This window comes from Pholcus phalangioides, unplaced genomic scaffold (genome assembly GCF_987345545.1).
Source record: "Pholcus phalangioides strain wild (caught in Gottingen) unplaced genomic scaffold, Ppha-v1.0 ptg000021l_1, whole genome shotgun sequence".
Lineage (NCBI taxonomy): Eukaryota > Metazoa > Arthropoda > Arachnida > Araneae > Pholcidae > Pholcus > Pholcus phalangioides.
The window spans coordinates 8407351-8428368 of record NW_028301614.1 but is presented as its reverse complement, the minus strand read 5'-3'; the positions used below and the strand labels follow the sequence as shown (position 1 = coordinate 8428368).

At 37.3% G+C, this 21018-nt stretch overlaps 1 long non-coding RNA gene and 1 pseudogene across 1 annotated transcript in view; one reads left to right on the top strand and one right to left on the bottom strand.

The window, feature by feature from the left end:
* LOC149070565 (uncharacterized) overlaps positions 1-5654 on the bottom strand; it is a 48534-nt gene extending 42880 nt beyond the window's left edge. The window contains exons 1-2 of the long non-coding RNA XR_016195029.1: positions 5180-5654; positions 1048-1103 (exon numbers count right to left, since the gene is read on the bottom strand). This is a non-coding gene — a long non-coding RNA (uncharacterized LOC149070565). The remainder of the gene's footprint in view (positions 1-1047; positions 1104-5179) is intronic.
* A 13779-nt stretch (positions 5655-19433) lies between these two features.
* On the top strand, positions 19434-20577 carry LOC149070564 (uncharacterized; annotated as a pseudogene).
* The last annotated feature ends 441 nt before the right edge of the window (positions 20578-21018 follow it).

Genomic DNA, 21018 nt, shown 5'->3' with positions numbered 1-21018 from the left:
AACCCCTTGGCCGGATAATGCGCAACCCCCTGCCGTACAGAATTTCTAACGAATTAGTACATGTCGGAATATGTGTATTATATATTCGACATTTAAACATGAAAATTCGTTATAAGCGATATTTTTTGACATTATTATGGTACTGGAGATTGACTGAGATGGGATAAAAAATCGTCATATCCGTTACTTCGTAGCATCCGATTTCGTTATAAGCGGGCTCGACTGTATTTACTTCCTGTAATAGAACCATTTATATACAAAATTCAAAACAAAGAATTGGTTTCTGTTTCTCTTTCCATTGTTTTTGTTCTCGAATTACAGCAAGTATTTGCCCGAAACAGTTGCTTCTTTTACAAAAGAACGAAACAAAGAGGAAACATGTTCGCAGCTGTTTGCTTGGAATTTGCGGACACTTGACTTTGTTCAAGCTTTTCCCTCCGGAAATTGTTTCGTCTCGGCAGATTCGCGACAAGGGAAGGGTTTCGTGGTAGAAAGAGTTACGAAAAAAATGCTGCAACTCCAGATGCTTTCTTCATTCGATTCGGGTGAATATCTTAGCATAAAACACGGGATGTATTTTGATCAAATGAATAAATGCATTTTTCTTTGTCTTTCCAAATTGAACTCAGGGTTTTTTTTTTTTCAATTTAAGTTCACATAACGATTTAATGACGATAAACAGCTGAAAACTGACGCTAAACGGGGAAATAAGAGTCCCATTTAACAATAAACCATACATGGTGCATTTAGAAACTTCCCTTGCTGCAGATTCCTTCCTTGCTAAAAAATCTCGCCACGGAGACCAACAGGCCTACAACGGCACAAATATTCGATCATTACACTTCACTGACAATTTAAAATATAGATGGCAGCACTGAAAAATCGGACACAACATTAGATACGCACACAGACTGTTAGGTACATGCACTCACAATTTCCGGCGCAACTAAATCAGTAATAAATTGCCCCATGACGGTAAACCAGGGTTATACTCGGTTTGAAAGACAGAAAGAAGAGACTATTCAAGAATTTTTTGTTTATTCATACCTTGCGCCATCAGCGAATGATACATAAAACTGTATTTTCTTCGCAGATAAGAAACACTGTAATAGAAGAAATGAATATGGTAGGCATCGATTCAAATTTTAGTTAGTATTTTGATTAATTAACTATACATCAAACAACTTAAATGATAATCGCTAATGAAAATGTTTGTTGTGTAAAATACTTTATTAATCAAGAATTTCCGATATTCTAATTCTTTTCATCCGTAGATAACATCGATCCGGTTCTGTTACGAACCTGGACTGGAAGAAATCTCGACAACGGGATAAGTCCGGTGACAGAGTCTTGGCGTTTATTCATCACACCACAAGTCACTTGTTAACCGTTGATCCCAGAAGCATAATTCTAATTAAAAAAAGCATTCAGATAACGTGTAGACTTCAAATACGCTATTCATATTGCAAGAGGCTGTACAGTTATTGAAATAAAAGGAATTAACTTTTTATTTGGGGGTCATCCTGTCCTAAAGGGCCCAAATAGAGAAAAAGTTGGTGCCCTGTCTTCCCTGAAGACAACAAAAAAGTTTCACGTTTTTTTGTACACTCTATTCATTGAGATGTTTGAATCTAAAAATGAGAGAAAAGGTGGAAAAAACAGCATGAACTAACAGATTACACTGTTCTTTTCCTTTTTTTTCAGCAATTTTTCGAACTCCAATATCTCAGCCAATATTGCACTTAACGAGGAAATTTTTGGTTGGCCTCAGAAGAGACAAAGCAGCAAATTCCTTAACTAGAACTTTTAGGGCGGGTTAAGGATGATTAATTTTTTAATCATCTAATCATTTTGTCACACCAACTTCATCTTCAGCACATGAGGGCTAATTAGACAAGGACCAAACAGTAATTGCCGATTCCGAACGGTAGCGTTCGAGATTTAGCATTTTTTAATAGTCATTGAGAGGCTGGTGCACTGACCCCTCGGCTTTCAATACCTGCGATAGCGATATTTTTCTCCGACAATTTTGTCGCCTTGTGTGATTTACTTCCACATCGGGAAAGTTACTTACAAATACAAAGACCACAACAGACAAAATGCTCAACGAGGTGGCTCAGAAAATATGCCCACAAAAAATATGGATATTGAATATACAGGGTGTTCTGTTAATGGACCGACAAACTCAGAGGGTTGTTAGTAAGCATCAAGGGGAGCAAAAATTGCAATGGAACATGATGTCGCTCTATAGCGGTATTCATTAAAACGGGATTCAACTGTATTTCAATGCGATCACTCTAAAATCTAGCAATCGCATGATTCTTTGTTCACATATTTGACCTTGACTGTCTAAAACATAGTTTCCTAACCTTTTTAGCTCCATCGCCCCCTTCTTCAGAAATTTTTTTCTCCCATCGCCCCCCAACGTAATCTAATCAGGATCCTATGTTATACTTGTAGCTTCCACCGCACCCCCCCCAGCCGGAACACTCCATCGCCCTCCAGGGAGCGTTAACGCCCACGTTGGGAATCACTGTGGTCTAAAACATCAACACACTATAGTGATTTTGTTTGAAAATATAAAAATTTACTAAACGCTTTTGCATACGAAATCACACCAATCATACAACTCGTGATTTACTGAAATCTAATAGTTTTATGATAACGACTGTCTTCAAACTGTTCTGAACTGCATACAAGAATGGTATTGTAGTTTCTACTATTGTCTTACACAACACAAAAATGTCGAAATAACTCAGTTTGTGATGTGCATTGCTATGGATACGGAACGTAATAAAAAAGCAAAAGCATTGGTGTTACAAGAGGAAATATTAACAAAGACTTTTCACGAAAAAAAAAAAGTACTCTAAAGAAGAGACATAGAAAGAAGGGAAAATAAGCCACCTCGAAATGAAGAGAATACGTAGTTTCTGATTGAATAGAAGAAAACGTTCTAGGACTTTCCAGTGAAAACAGAATGAAGAGCTGAAAAGATCATAGATGGAAAACCAAGTCATCAAAACCCCCCAGAGGTGGGGGAGGGGGGTAATTTAATGCACGATTTTATTGCCAAAAGGAGGAAAAGTAACGTTGAAAAAAAAAAAACAAAAAAAAAAAAATAATGGAAATGTCACACACAAGGCCAAAAAATATTACGTATTTCGTAGGTAGCGCGCGCGCGCGCACGCACGCCGGCACACACACACACGCGCGCTCTCGCGCTCGAGAAATAAGCAGTAATACAGATAGAAGACTATGAAAAGCTATAAGTTAAATGTAGAAAACACTCATTGACTATCATCAGAGAAAAAACGAATAAAACGTAACGAAATAAAAAAACTCGTGAAAGAAAAAATAACAAACAAAAATAATTGCTGTTCTTTTAGGAATAAAAAGTTTTATTCACACCGAAACGACATCGAATCTGAAATTATTGGCTTTTATTATATTAGAATTGCACAGACAAAAAAAAGTGTTAACAATTTAACTTCAGTATTGTGATGTCAAATGCCTCGAAGGAAAAAAACAAATGGTACGTATCGTACCATTAATTTTCTTTTTCATGAGGAAGGACGTTCATGTTTTTATTCTCATGATTAATATTTGCATTCTTTTCCATTTATTTTGTAGGGTTGAAAAAAATTAAGGAGAAAATATTTATGCTATCGGGTATTGCAACAACCAAATAGTATTATAATCCGATAGTATTATATAATAACCAATAGTATAATGTTACCCTTTGATTTATGACATGTAATATTTTATGATAACAAACGCCTTCAAAGGGGTTTGAATTACATAAGAGACTGTTGAAGTTTTCGTTTCTTCTTTAAGCAACACAAAAATGCCAAAATAATGTAGTTCGTAATGCGCATTGCTATGGATACCAAACGTAATAAGAAAGGGGAAAAAATGGTGTTATAAGAGAAAATATTCACGAAGACTTTCATAAAAAAAAAGAAGTTTTGTTCGTGAAATTGCGCCCTAAAGAGACATAGAAAGAACGGAAAATAAAAGACATCTCGAAATGAACAGAACTCATAGTTTCTGATTAAATAGAAGAAAAAGTTCTAGGACATTCCAGGGGAAAATAGAATGAGGAGCCGAAGAAAAGATCATAAATGGAAAACCAAATCATCAAAAACCCCTGGGGGGTAATTTAATGCACGATTTTATTGCCAAAAAGGAGGGAATGTAACGTTGAAAAAAAAAAAAAACCCCAAAAACGTAAATATCACACACAACACCAAAAAATATTACGTAATTCGTAGGAGAAACACGCACACACATATATATACACACACAAAAGAAATAAGCAGTAATACAGATGTGGATGAGAAAAAATCGGAGATGATCTAGTTAAATAGACTCCGAAGAGCTATAAGTTAAATGTAGAAAACACTCATTGACTATCATCAGAAAAGAAAAACAAAAAGGAATAAAAACTCGTCAAGGAAAAAAATAACAAACAAAAAATAATTGCTCAGTTTTTGTTTTTGGCAAGAAAAAATTTTATTTACACCGAAACGACATCGAATCTGAAATTATTGGCTCTTATTATCTCCGAATTGCACGAAACAAAAAAAAAAAATTGTCGACAGAATTTGGTTTTTTTTTCTTCGGGGGGATGTCGAAAGCTTCTAAGGAAAAAACGAACCAGAAATGATACATATTATTTTAGTAAATTTTTTTTTTGTCCGTGTGGAAACGTAAGGATGTTCGTGTTTTTATTACCATGATTAATACTCGTATGCTTTTTCAGGGGCTGGAAAAAATTAAGGAAAATATTTATGTGATCGGTTTTTATATAGAAAAAAAAAGGCTTTATAAATGACTTATAATTTGTTATTTTATGCAAATGGGAGACATTTTGCTCATATTTTGTTGAATATATTTCTTTTTTTTAAACCTTTTCTGAACTTATTTCAGAGTAACTAAGAAAAAATAACAGGACGTTGGTAAACTTGCTCAATAATTCAAGAAATTAGATTTTACTGCTCGTGTGTGAGGTGATCAATAAATCCTTAAGTTCATCAAAAACTCGTAAAAAATTGAAGAAATTGGAGCATAGAATGCGGTCTAAGTAGAAATTATCTTTATGTGAAGGAAGATCGATGATTGTATTAGGAGGTTTATTTTGGTAGAGAAAGAGAGAGAAAAAAAATAATAAATTTCATACCTTTTTTGGGCTGTTATGTCCCGTTCCAAACTGTTTTGTAGTAGACGTTCCATCCGCTACTGCGGTGGACATCTTCATCGCTGTTTTTGGTGAGCGAGGAGACGAAACGACCTCCTTGGATGACCGTTATCCACAGACGCTTTCGCTGGAGACGCGGATGGATCAAATTCGTCGTTGTGATGTCCGGCAAGTGACGCGTTTATGTTGATGTTACGTGGCGACTTCTGATTGCGTGGGTGGGGATCGAAGTCTTCAAATTTGAATGAAGGTCCGAATTCGGAAGAGTTGATTTTCTAACCGTCCTGATCATGTTATTTCGGATTGTCGGGTGCCGTATCTCGCTCAAATGTAGCCCTTCTTCCTTCCTGTTGAAATTACCTCTGCGCCTATTGGAATGAGGTGCTCCCGCAATTTCAAATGTGGCAGTTATAATCCTGATGAGGAAAAAATTAAAAACTGTTGAAAGGGTTAACGACAAGTGCTAGGTTAAAGACAATGATTTTAAGGGCAACCCTGGCTCCGACGCCACTGATGAAAGCTCAATTTAATAAGTGAGAGATTTAGAGTTGAGGAGCGTTAGAAGTGCTTTAGACGTGTGTGTGTGTGTTGCGTGCGCGCTCAGCCTTCGTTTGTGCGCGAAAGTTTCAGTATTGATAAATAAATTATATTACAAAATATCGTGGTTACTCGAGCATCCACAGTACCCCCCCCCCCCCCACTTCGACACCGCAGTTTTTTTGTAAAAAGTACTTTTAACTGTCTAATATAGAAATCATTGCTTAACAGTGCCGTCTTAATGCATGGGCCCAGCTGGTCACGGCCCGACAGCCCCAAGTGATAAAAGAGAGGCCTCGTGATAATGAGATTTGGTGCACAATGATTTTCGACAGAAAGCACTGAAACTTATAAGTAGGTACTTTCAGCTAATTTAGGATACCAGAATATCACTTTGCACGGGGGCTCCATGGCGTTAGTAAGACAATCCTGTTGCTTTGCGTATATTATGCTGATGCTTTAGATTCAAAGTTAAAGCCTATTTTTTATGACTTACAAAACTTACAATTTAAAAAAAAAAAAAAACTTGAAACGAGAAACAAATGCAATGAGGAAAACAAATACTTGTCTACCAATACAGCCAAAAATTGCTTGCTATTCTGATTATGAATATTCAGTCAAAGACGTCTTCCAATCTCTACATAGCACGTTTTGTTATGGCATAGCTGAATGAATCAACGCCAGAACCACTTTGCCATTGGGCTTTTCCAGTTGCCGAGATCTCTTCCAGCCCAGCTTCGTAGCAGAGTCCGGAACACTTCATTTGAGTCAAAAAAGAAAAAAATACAAACATACAAAAATTTTTACAAATTATTTTCCCGGACAATTGGGTACTGCCGAGATTAACAAATTTTGTGGAGATAACAAACGAGATGGGGTCGGGAGTTGGAGGAAAGTTCCGGGGGTTTCGTTAAGAAGGATGAATGCACATATATTAGAAAATGAAGGTATATTATTTTTATTATGTGTGCCATAGCTGAGAAATCTCTTCTGAAACCAGGCATATAGAAAAAATGATCTAATTAGCATAATATATTTTTTCTTGTCTTTGGAATTTATTTTTCCTTGCAGAAAGAAAAAATGCATTTCATTGAAAGAAGGAATAAAATGAAATGAAAGTTGTGTGTGTGTGTGTGTGTGTATATTGATGTGTTGGAAAACTGTAATTTATTCTAATATTCGCCAATCATCCATCAAGAAATGGGTTTTGTAAAAATTAAAATGTTTGGACTTGTAATATTTGTTTTGTTTTGCTCTCATAGGAATTAAATTGATATTAGAATCAGCGTAGTTCTCGGTAACAATAAAATATTATATGACATGAATGTCGCTCTCCACTTGTTAATACAAGATATACAGAAGACTGGATGTTGTGAAGATATTTAGTAATTGAGATGTTAATTTTTTAAGGAAGGAAAAAACTCATCTCTGCCTCTACCGGGAGTCGAACCCGGACATTGCACGGTTCCGTTCGGCATATATACGCTCTAGCGAAGGAAAATCTCTATCTCCTCTGTAGCTTAGTGGTCAGAGCACTCGTCCGGCAATCGAGGGACCCGGGTTCGACTCCCGGTAGAGGCAGAGATGAGTTTTTTCCTTCCTTAAAAAATTAACATCTCTAATAATAAATATCTTCACAACATCCAGTCTTCTGTATATCTTGTAATAAAATATTAGTTTAACGTAGAGTAAGACTAATTTTTCCTATTCCACAAACAAACAAACGATTGAGAGAACATGTCCATTCAATACAAAAAAAAGTTTTGCATCATTGGTCCAGTGGATTGACATATTTCTAAAAAGAATACGAACTGAAGTTTAATGTAGGTATGTGAATTCGAAAAAAAGTTAAAATATGTCAGCAAATTTTGAGTCTTTTTAGATAACTCTCGGAATATCTCTGGAACTATTATAACTTTTTTTTCGCAAAAACGCTTTACGTATGAAAAGTTTGATACGTTTCGTGCACTTTTCCGAACATGGCAACAACCGATGCGATGAAATGATTCAGGAGCATACAATCATACATACATGTACGGCTGCCTGTATGTACACACGTATGATAATCGCAAGGGAACGGCAGGGATAGAAATTTCAAGATTGGCAAGAAAATCGAATCGTTCTTAGTGCGTATTTACTGAAGCGTCATATCGAAATCGGTTTCGAGTTTACGCAACCAAAATGGTAGGACTCCTTGGCATGATAATATTGTGTAGTTCCATTCGTTTCCATTATTTTTCTTTACAATCTTGTAGTGATCATTTTTGTAACAAACAATCTCTGGATGTTCCTTCCAACACACGCATAATGCACACATGGAAAATATTTTCTGTAACATCGTGGAAAGGAACATTCAGCCAAATTGCATCTAAGTACCAATTATTTTCAACAATAGAAGGAAATAATAAATGTACTGAAATCTTCTGAAAGTAATTACTGAAGCGATGAAAAGCAATTAGGACGGAATTTTAAGGTCATAGGAGCAGATCAAAAGTACTTTTTTCTACAAAGAAGAAACAAAAGTTTGTTTTTGTGGATTATAATTGTATTATACATAAGAAATTTGAATGATTAATGAATTATAATTCTTTTGAACTGAAGGAAAGACTCGAAGAATATCTCAGGCATTGAAGAACGAGAGATAAAAATCACCTAAACATGCTACATTTAAAAGTAATGACATTCTTCTCCTCTTAAGAGGATTAGTTCATTAACATGTAAAAATAGACGGCTTACCTTTAAAAAAAGAGTCAACTCTTTGGAATAATCTTTTCCTTTACTTACCTTTCACGGGAGAATTATGTAAGAAACACATTCTTCTAAAAATTTATGTTCAGATTTTTAAATATTGGAACAACCGGTTCCCGTTTGTTGAGGATTTAAGAACAGTAAAACATGGATGTTTTTAGCGAAACAAAATGAAATGACTTTTCACCTAGGATTCAGCTTAATTCTTTGACATTACAGAAACAGATGGAGATTTCATCGACCTTTTCCCTAGTTTTTCAAAGTTTTTCCACGTTTTTTTGTTCCAAATATGTTTAAGGATAAGATTTTAAACACTTAATATGCAGCTAAACCCAAAATTAATTTCAATTGCTCTTGTTTCATAATTTTGAATACCACATTAGTCCTTTTGAAGACTATTTATTCCGTTATAAATAATCCGTTATTTACTCTGAATTTTGATTAATTCCTCAGATTTAAGTTTCCTGAATGATATTTCTTGTGCATAAAACATACATTTGAACGTACTTTGCAAAGACTGGTAGATTACATGAATATATAAACTAACTTGGTCTCTACAACGCAAAATTGAAATTTTCGTTATTGAATTCGGAGAGCATCCCATCTCGAAAAGTCTCCGCAGATAGCACACACCTTTGAAGAAGGTACTTGCATACCATGAAAATTCAAATGGAAGCACCGACAGAACACGAAACAAGCACAACTCTGACAACATAAATACCTTGATTTCACACAACTATGGTCCAAAATAACACCATTTTACATATAGATTAATCATCATAACTTCTGTTCCTCATCCCCCAAAGGGGTCATGAGGGGTTCAAATGTTACATCAACGAGTAATTTTCAGATTACCAAATCCACGCGAGCGAAGCTGCGGTCCATAAAAATGATTGGACCATAGTTGAGAACAAAGTACAATTTCCTAATATTTTTACTATAATTATTTTTATACACACGCAACAATAAAAATGTTTATTAAACACATGTAAGTACTAAATTACCGGTAATACAGAACATCAATAGCGCAGAACAGCTTGTTGTAGTAACTTGTAGCCGAGAAAGTTTGCAGCTGACAAGATAACGTGAAACCCCCCCCCCCCCCAACTAACAGCTGATTAGCGGGAAAGTATCGGATAGAGGGCGCCCTAACCACATCTCCATATTACACTATCTATTCTCTTTGCCGGGTTTAAACCATAGTTGCGTGAAATTATGGTACCCAAGGGCCACACATAAACTTAGAACACACATCGGCATGTACCAATTCGTTAGAGAAATTTCGCTGAGGAACATATGTTTGGTGAAGCCATGTAGTTCTCGAGCTCCATTGAAATTTTCTGTGAAACCACATAGTATGAAAGGCATAAGAACGCTTGCAATAAATGGTTCATTCATCTGTCGCGATAAAATCCCCGAATACGAGTATAAATCCCAGGGTTTACTTACTCAGTTACTGCAATTTGTATTCTTGAAAGAAAGCAAGATGGAATTCGAACGGAGCATCGTTAAATAAACCTGACGTCCTGCTGATCCTCTAGTGGCGTAAGAAAATCGAAAAGTGTTGATAAACACAGCGTTGTATCTCTTAATTGAAGGAAAATATTTTTGCAAAAAAATAAACGAATTGCACGAAAGAATGAAACAGAATTTTAAATTTATGGATTTTCAAAACGTAAAAAGAAAAGAAAAGTCAAATGGGTACTTTCGTAGTACTTTGAGGAAATAGGCATATATGAGAGCCGAATTCAAATTAATTGGCTTTAAACTCTTCTGATCTCTTCGATATAGGATCATTTGATCTTGTACCGTTTGATCAATGAATACCAGTGCCATTTGGGTGGCCGCTGTGGTGGTCGAGTGGTCATAGTGACGGACTCGCATCGCGAGGATCCGGGTTCGAACCCCGCAGTGGTGGTCGGCTGAAGTTGGTTTCCTGTGGTTCTCAACTTCCAGGCGCAAATGCGAGCCGATCTCCCCATTAAAAAAAGTCTCGCCATAGAGAACAACTGGCCTACAGCGATAAATTATTCAATCATAACACTTCACTCGTAGTTATAAAAACAGGTGGCAGATGGCAGCACTACACATAACAAGCATTACACAGAAACAAAACTTCACGTGAGGTTTCACTACACGCACATTCCAGCATGTACCAATGCGTTAAAGGTTCCGCAGAGGAATATGGACGAGGTGCATGTGTAGTTTAGTAGTGTCATTTGGATGATCAATGTGTGTTTGAGCGGGGGGCCACGGTTGGTCTAGATCATAGTTTCCCAAACTTTTTTGTCCCAACGCCCCTTCAGAAATTTTTCTCTCCCACCGCCGCCCCAACTCAATCTAACCCATAGGATCCTATGTTATACCCGTAGCTTCTACCGCCCCCCTGGAACATTCCAGCGCCCCAAAGGGGGTGTTAACGCCCACGTTGGGAATCACTGGTCTAGAGCATAGTTTCCCAACCTTTTTTGTCCCATCGCTCTCTTCTTCAGAGTTTCCCCCCCCCCAAACTTTCCCCCCAACTCAATCTAACCCATAGTAACTTATGTTATACCCGTAGCTTCTACCCCTTTCCCCCGGAACTCCCCCGGAACATTCTATCACCTCCCAGGGGGCGTTTACGCCCACGTTGGGAATTACTGGTCTAGGGAATGAACTATGTACATTCATATTCAACTTAGCCATTTTCCCAAGCATTTTTGATTATCGCTCGCTTTATGTTTGTTCCAAAGTTTGTTTTTCTAGTTGCTCTGACATTCGAAAATATAATAGGAGTTATGGTTTCGGTCGTATTGAAAAATGGATATTTCAAGTATTTCTTAGATTTCTTACGCAAATAAAGCAAGTCCTATGAAAAAACACGAATTTAAGTAAGATAAAAGTCTAGGATCGACGAAAAAAACATGCGAAACATGCAAATAAAGTTCAACATGTTGATCATAAGACATTTGCTCGTGGGAAAAAAAACTTGCGTGAGTGAATTCAGTGTTCTATGTGAACAGGCCTTAGTGAGTGGTTTGGAATGAAGAGAATATTAGCTATTTCTCAAACGTCCTTGAAGCTTTTACGAGTATTTCAAGGGATATGATGTTCTTTCTTGCATACGAAATAATTCTGTGTAGAGACGTTATCTTCAATTAACATTAATGTTTGATGTGCAGAATATTAACTCAAAAATATGCATCGAGGATACTTTATCTCGCATTCGTGAATGAACTTCAACTTTTAAGAAATGTGAGGGAAAGACACCATTAGAACACGTAACAGACATAACTTTGATAACATAAATACGTAAGGGCCATGCACGCACTCGAAACACACGGCCCAAGAATTTACCAATACGGTAGAAGTTCCCCAGAGGAATGTTTAGGTGGTGCATGCAATAGTAGTGAAGCAAAACACAATGAAGAAGAAACACACTATATATAGGCCAGAAAAACCTCGAATTTTCTAGCACGTTTGGACGCGTGTTAACAGCCCATCACTGTATCCACCATCTCCTTGTCGGGGATCACACTTTTTCCTTTTAGTTTTTTTTCCAAACTGAGCTCAACTCCGGTCTATCAACATGGGACAATTCGCTACCGAGTTCTACTACCAGTTGCCGAAAGTTTTATGCGTACCAAAAAGTCTGAGTTCGTATCTACTGTTGTGTGTGGATTTTAAGGCTGCCATCTATTTTTAAAATTATGCGTGAACTGCAATGATTTAATATTTGTACCTTTATAAGTGCGGTATTCACCGACATGGTTTAAAATACAGTCACAATTTTTTTAATATGAGGTCCACATGGATTGGTTAAATTCAGGTTTTTAACCAATCTATGTTGATCTTTTATCCAAAAATTATGACAACAGTTTAAACCATGTCGGTGAATACGGCCCCAAGTCCGTTACTCTCTGTGGCGAGACTTAAATGAGGATATTGGCAATCCTGACAAGTGTGAACTTATTTGGCTCACCACAAAGAAAGAACCTATTAATACATCTCTAATGATAATGAACCATAATATCTTACCATCTCGGGAAATAAAATAACTGGGAATAACATTTGACAACAGACTAAATTTCAGAAATCATACAGTGAACAGAATTAAATCTGTAACCATTACATTGAATCAAATCAAGAAATTTTGTAATCCGAGATCCAAGCTCAATTTAAAAAACAAACTTTTGTTATACACGCAAGTTATTAGACCAGCAATTCTCTACGCAGCGCCTGCATGGGCATATGCCTCCAAGGGTAACATATACCAAATACAAATATTTCAGAATAAGATTCTTAGAAAAATCTCTGGTGCCCCAAAATTTTTCAAGGCATCAGATCTACATTAGAATTGGGTGTCGAGTCAATATTCAAGATCATCAAGAGGACTTCAAGAAATTTTTACGAGAAACTTGAAAACTCAAATTTGCATCATCTCAGCGAAACAGCAAGATACAATGAATATGAGAGACTGACTCATCTCAGACCAAAGAATATATTGTTGAATCAATATAGAAAAGAGTTCTGAAATAAACTAAAATAGGGAAGTTAGTATTTCAGAATATTTCTTGTATATATTATAAATAGTACTTAAAACATTAGCCACCTTATAATTGGCCAGTAGAATCTCTTATTTGATATAATATTTGCATTTTGTTAGAAGTTTTTTAATTAAAATTGAATTATTGCAATTGATGAAGATTGATTTTAGGTAGTACAAGAAATGTACATATTACTGGTATATAATATTTTTAGTTAATAGTATGATATTACTTACTATGGAATGTTGTGTCTTTTATTTTTCATATATAGAGAACATATATTCTTTTCTTTAGTGGTAAAAAAGTTAATTACTATATTATCTAAGTTTATTTTATTTTCACATATAGAAAACATGTGTATTTTTTGATTTGATTATTTATCATAGATTTTGATAATAAGAAAATAAGGACAGATTTTGATTGAAAACATTGTCTAGAGAAGAAAGGGAGGGAAGAAGAAAAAAAAAACAACCATGATTGTTTAGGAATGATGCTACAATAATGATTGACCGATTCTGCGTAATGGCTGAAGGGCTCGCTGGAAGGAGATTTTGAAAATATGAGGGCTGCAATTATCTGGGGGAAAAAAAGGAAGGGGGGGGGGGTTGGATGGTTAAAATTGAATAAGAATATAACATAAGGTCTAATTAAAATTTTTCACGTTAGTAGTGAAAATCCATGAGGAAGGAGATGTAGATCTAAAATTTAAATATTATTTGATCTGGCGCTCTGTATCACTTGTTCACGGTCATGCTCATTCATTCCTCGAAGTTGGGAACCTAAAGCTCGGACCACACTAGCGTCAAGCCTGGCCCAATAGTCATACGCAAATATTTGCCTTTCCCTGATACAAACAAGCAGCAACGGCATAGGCTGGTTGCACACTAGGCATAATCACCGGTTTCAGTTAAAAAAAAAAGGTTATTGCACACAAATGACAGCACAACCAGAACCTGAAAAATACGCATAATTTTAAAAACATAAATACCCTATGGCCACACATACGTTAAAAATTCATAAGGCATGTTGACTAGGTATATGCACGGTTAAGTTATTAGAGAATAAGGTGTAATTATGTACAGTTAAGTACTAAGCTTGATGAGCATGCCCAATTAAATGGAAAATTTTACGTCCGTATAAAAGTTAGACGCTGTGGTCAAAATAAAGGTGAGTGCCCCTATCTAAGCCAGAAGGCCTATTTTTACAGGCCTTCCTTTTTTTGAAAGAATTTTAACCTTAAAAAAATTGTCTGTGCCCCAGTAACAATGCATTAATGTTTAAAAAATGTGTTATTAATTTTTTAAATCCATCAATAAGAAATTTGGATCGAGAACAAGCTATTTTACCCGATTCACATTTTGAACGAATGCCATCTACTAGATTACAAAAGAACTAAAACAACGTTTCGTACTCTTATCAAATGACGTTGCCACGAGCAAAATTCTTGTCCAACAGTATTACTACTGCAGTCTACCAACACTGCAGTGATGCTTTTGCACGTTATTTTAATTAAGGCTTTTCTTTTTAAATAATTTATTTATATTACTTATTTTTTCCAACTTGTAAAATTTAATTCATAATACTGCTATTAATAAGCCAATCGTATTTGTTCGAAAAAATACGCGAAAATACGGGACAATGCCAATATTTGCCAAAAATGAGCAAAGTCGCCAACTCGTGCTAAAATCTAAGAAAAAGTTGGCAATCGAGAAAATTGAAGCGCCACTTCAAATGCAGTGAAAAAAAACATGACAAAAAAAAAAAAATATGTGAAGTAAATATTCTTATTTGTAGTCGTAATTATCGTAAGGCAATTTTTGAGTAGGGAAGATAATTTTAAGCATTGATTTGAAGAATAAAACTCAAATTGGCTTCGTTGAAAATACGGACATTTTTGAAAAACCGGGACATTTTTGCACAAAAGTCGGGATACTAGAAGAAAAAATCGGGATTACGCTGGCAAATACGGGACGTATGATCACCCTAGCTATTAGGCAAAAATAAAAACCAAAACCAAAAACCCTTGTTAAAAAATCAGTAACATCAATGTTTATAAACTGTGCTATTTATTTATTTATTTTTTGTATATCAATAAGAAATATGGATCGAGAAAACATGCTATTACCGAATTCACATCTCGAACGAATTCAAAGTATTTATACAAAGTAGCAGAAAGTAAAATTATTCTTCGAGTAACACAAAAAAATAAGCTTACGCAAGAAAGTAGTACAGTGTATGTATATATAAAAGAGATTTCCTTTCATGTCACGACTTCATTTGAAAGCTCGTAGTGGACAGTTTAACTTTTTATCGATGCATTAAATATCCGGCTTTTCAGTTGGAGCTTTAAAATGATGCTCGTATCGATTTCGATTTAAAGGGAGAGCAAAGAAAAACAACTTTTCCCATTCATGAACGTTTCTTCTTTCATTCTTCTTCTAAAAGATCTTCATCTTTTAGAAAGTTCTCGAATCAACTCGGAAATTTTTTTCCCTCCCATTTATCCTGCAGCTTTTTACCTGAACTAAAAAAAAGAAAAAGAAAGAAACACGATTGGAACCAGTGCTACGTGTAAGAAATACTCTTACTGAAATGCCAAGTTGTGAAAAAAAATGTGAAGAAAAGAAATAATTGTGATTTTTTTTCCTTGAGCTAACTAATGGGTTTGAAACGATAACTTTCATTTCTTAACCATTAAAATATCGCCAAAAAGAAATACTAGAAGTGTCATGGAAGTGAAAAAGAGATAAATTGCTGCAGTTTAATCATTTACACAAACCTAGCTCTTCCCCCCCCCCCTCCTGAAATGAAAAATCGTGGTGTTTGGAAGCCTCACGAAGCAATTATGGATGATCTTGGATGAGAAACTGTTCGGAAGTTAATGCAAAAATCTTTATTTTGAATAGTTATCTATCATTGGGAGATGAAGGCTATTCATTCTATATTATAGTGTTGCATAAATTGCATTACAACAGTGGTTCCCAAATATATTTTGGACCCATCGGAAATCTTGATGTCTGAAATGGACTCTTCCCCCATTTATAGCAGAAGAAACTACAGCCATATACAGCGTGAATGTCCTCGAACAACTGAGGGCACATTCTAACCAGTACTAGTAAATGTGATGTGATGGCAATGTCATCTATTGGACTGGAGAAACCGCGAGACACCCAGGCTCTGTCGCAAGAAGCAACGGAGCGTGGGTGTATCGCGGTTTCTCAAGTCCAATGGATGACATTGCTATCACATCACATTTACAAGTACTGGTTAGAATGCCCTCAGTTGTTGTTGCCCATCTATTGGACTAAAAAAAATGAAACAATGTTTCATACTTCTATCCACAGATGTCGCCACAACAAGAATTTTTGTCAGAGATCTAAGAAAATTACTACTGCTGTTTACTAACACTGCAGCGGTGTTTTTTGCGAGTTAATTAAAAATTTTTTTTTAGGTAATTTGTTTGAACTTTTTTTCAACGTAGAATTATTATTTATTGCAATAATGCAACTGGGCAGCGGGACCCCAGTAAAAAAACAAAAACTTTCAACTTAGGCGTAATTTCCTACGATTCAAAATGGAAAACGAGTGATAAATTTATACAAATACAAATACAAATACAAATACAATACAAATACAAATACAACGCCACAACAGGCAAAATGCCCAACGAGGTGGCTGATAAAAAGATGCCCATAAAAATATGGATGTCATATGTTTCAAAAATACAGCAACCCCATTAAAAATGCAATTAACACAAATTATAAACAATATATACACATGATAAAATATTATACAATGCCCATAAAGAATACTTATGGTTGTCTTATTCTAAGAATGGATAGCTTCTCGATTTACCCCAACATGTTTATCGTATTTCTTTTTAAACGTGTCAATTGTGTTACAATTTACTACCTCCGGGGGAAAGCTATTCCATTTATTAACAACCCTATTAGAGAAAAATTCCCTGCGACACCATAACCTTGCATTGTCCCTCACCAATCGATACTGGTGTCCCCTTGTAAAAGCGGTTGATTGGCGGTGTACTAAAAGTTCATGGTCCATCCTATCCATCCCATTGAAAATTTTGAACACTTCGATCATATCTCCTCGACACCTGCGTTCATCCAATGTAAACATATTCAAAAAATGAAGTCTCTCTTCATAACTCAAGCCCTGTGTGCCAATAAGGACACGCGTAGCTCTTCTCTGCACCCCTTCAATCAAGTCTATGTCCCTCTGTAGGTATGGTCTCCAAAACCTTACCGCATACTCCAGTCCAGGACGAACTAAGCCTCGAAAAAGCGGAAGAATGACTTTAGGAGAACGCGAAGAGACCTTTTTGAAAATGAGACCAAGCATTCTATTCGCTTTTTTGACAACCGCTGAACAATGTTCAGAAAACTTAAGTCGCTCGTCAATGAGAATTCCCAAATCGGTGACTCTAGTTGCATCCGGGATAGTGACACCATTCAACTCGTAAGAGAACCGTGGGTTGTTCGAACCAAAATGAGCGACCATGCACTTATCTACGCTAAACGTCATGCTCCATTCATTTGCCCATGCTGCAATCTTGTCTAAGTTGGTCTGGAGCAACTCCCTATCGCTTTCATTCCCGATTACCCCCATTAGCTTCACATCATCTGCGAATTTGCTAGTAATTCCATCGATACCCTGATCGAGTTTGTCGATAAAAAGTGAAAAAAGTATGGGGCCAAGGACACTTCCCTGAGGAACTCCACTTGTGACGTCTGTCCAACCAGAGAATTCCCCGTTCACCATAAGCCCACGTTTATTTCTTACATTATCTGTAAGAATTAAACGTGACGATTCTTATTAGGGACACGCGGGACTTGTAAAAGTTTCTCTGAGGCATTTCTAATAAAAAATGGACATCAAAGTCTAATTTTTAACCCTCTCCCTATTTTTGAGCTTCGTAAATATACCACATGGGATGCGTGATGATTTGCTGTGACAGTGACTGAGAGTTCACGGGAACAGAACTCACAATTTTAAGTTGTTTCTGAATAACTGAAAAAATCTTGCCAAAAATTTTTTTTGGTGATTAACGGGAAAATGAATTGAAGTGAGCAGTGACATAACAATTAACAATTTTAATTGCTCATTTATTCGACTAAATCGCTTTGATAATACGAAATTCTACCTAAAAATGTCTTATGCTATAAGGTTTTGGAGACCATACCTACAGAGGGACATAGACTTGGTTGAAGGGATGCAGAGAAGTGTGTCCTTATTGGCACAAAGGGCTTGAGTTATGAAGAGAGAGACTTCACTTTTTGAATATGTTTACATTGGATGAACGCAGGTATCGCGGAGATATGATCGAAGTGTTCAAAATTTTCAATGGGGGGATGGATAGAATGCACCATGAATTATTAGTATACCGTCAATCGACTGCTTTTACAAGGGGACACCAGTATCGATTGGTAAGGGATAATTCTAGGTTAGGGTGCCGCAATCTAGAATTTTTGGGACGATCGTCGCCAAATTTGTCGTATTCTACAAACCGGAACAGACTTGAACGATAGGCTACTTTAAAACTTAGTCAGAGTTGAGCGAATGCCCAAAATCAGGCAAACAACCGCCGGGCAACAATGGTTCGTGGGCCTCAGCAATGAATTTCGGAATGTTTACTTTAGTTACCGTGGTTTCTACACGATGCCTTTCAGACATATTTACTCTTTCACAATAGTTTGTCACTGTTTTAATGGTCCCAGTAAATAGAAAAAACCCGGGCAGTGCGAGTATTACAGCTAGTAGCTTATAAAACACAAAACTAACATGTAGGAGCTTTGCCCCAATTGTGATTACCGGGGGCAGCTAAAAAATACGAACTACAAAACCCCAATGAAGTACCAAAAAAAATGCCTGGACCGTTACGGGCAGATAAAGCAGCAGTTTTCTATAATCTCATAAGGTCACAGCAAAAAATGGATATTCGCTTAGAACTAGAAGCCCGTTATAGCGACAATTTTCCTCGTGATTATGAACTATCATGACACACATACACACACAAATAACTTTTACTGTATAATGCAACGTATGAGGGCTACAAGCCTTTACAAAGGACTGTCTTCATCTCATTTCTTTGAACTATTGGTTGCTATGGTGACTTAAGTTAATTCTTTTTGATTATTTTGTTTTTTGGGGAGTTTTGATCAGCGTATTCGTTGTGTTCGGTCACGCTATTCCTTTCGTCCCTGTATTGTGCTTAGCCTAATAAAATAATTCACCGTGTTTGATCCGTTTGTAATAAACGTGACATTTTTTGGTGGAGGCGCCGGGTAACGACAGTTGTGACCAGCCTGCCTTCTAACGACGATTCTCGGCAGAGTAATCGATTACAGAATCTTCCTCCTGAATACGGACTGTACGTGACATCTACAAGGACTATTCGTTCTCGAGCCATGACGACTAGAGGAGAAGAAGAACGTTCTACAATACGCACTCCAGCTCTTATGGAGGAGACCCGGAAGCCGAATATTTTCAGAGGTGATCCTGACCAAGATCCGACGAAATGGCTGAAGGAGTATCAGAGAGTGTCGAACTTCAACCGGTGGGATGACAGTCATCGCTTGGCCAATGCGTACTTTTTCCTCGAAGGTACTGCGAGGCAGTGGTTCGAAAACAACGAGGACACACTCACTTCGTGGTCAACGTTCGAAGCTGAACTGAAAAAAACCGAGCTGTACGTTCGAAGAGCCAAAGAACGGCTGAAGAGTCGAGCGCAAAGGAGTGGCGAACCAAGTCCATCATACATCCAGGACGTATTGGGACTTTGTCATCTAGTAGACCCGGCCATGTCAGAAGAGGACAAGGTATCTCACCTCATGAAAGGAGTGGCCGAGGACGTATACCAGGCGCTGCTGATGAGAGAAGTCACCACCACTGCTGAATTCGTCAAGTGGTGTCATTACATAGAAGAAATGCAGCAGAAAAGGATCGGACGAAACAAGTTTGCCAGACTCCCAAACGTTGTTCCTATAGCTGCTATCGAGGAACAAGAGGATTTGTAATCTCTTATCCGTCAAATTGTGCGTGAGGAGATCCAGCGCTTAACCATGCCACCGGCAGAGACGCACCAACCAGGACTGCAAGCGATCGAGGCTGTCGTAAGGGATGAAGTGGGAAAGTCGCTCGCTTCTCTGTCTGGAGAACGTCAACGGCCGATTTCTCCTGGATCAAGACGACAGCGCCAGTTGACGCATACCCGTAGGACGACAAGATTGGAACCAACATTGGAACAACTTCCGAGGAAAACTGATGTGTGGCGTACACAGTCCCGTTTGCTTCCACTGTGGACGTCCCGGACACGTCGTACGCTATTGTCGAGAGCGAAGGGCCATCTTTGACACCTACCGCAACAGCCAAGGCCGTCATGCTTCGTCATACCCCAGTAACAGCCGCATAACCGACGAGACCAGCATACCAGCCGCCAGGACCCCTCCATCCAACCCGTTTCGTAGACGATCACCGACACGCCGCTACAGATCCCCGTCGCCGTATAGACGTTCTAGTCAGTCGCCGAATTGACGAAATGAGGAAAACTAAGCCGCGCGACCTTTGTTGGAGGTGAGGCCGCTATTTTTCAAAATCCTCCCAATGTCGCTAAGATGCTCGGAAATCATGTTGATGTTATCCTCGACGACCATCCCATACGTGCACTAGTAGACTCTGGAGCCTCTTTCTCTGTGATCTCAGAAGATTTTCGACGTCATTTACGCAAAATTATGTTTGTAAATAGTGAACTATGTTCCTCACAAGATGTTATCTTAAAAGTCGCTAATGGCAGTTATGTAAAACCTCTTGGAACCTGTACTCTTCGTCTCACCGTCAATGGTCACAGTCAACCAGTGGAATTCACAATTATGCCGCAATGTAGCCATGATGTCATCCTCGGTTGGGATTTTCTAGAAGCGTCTCAAGCAATCATAGACTGTGGCAAGTTAGAATTTACGTTTGAAGAGATCTTACATGGTCATCGGTCTACGC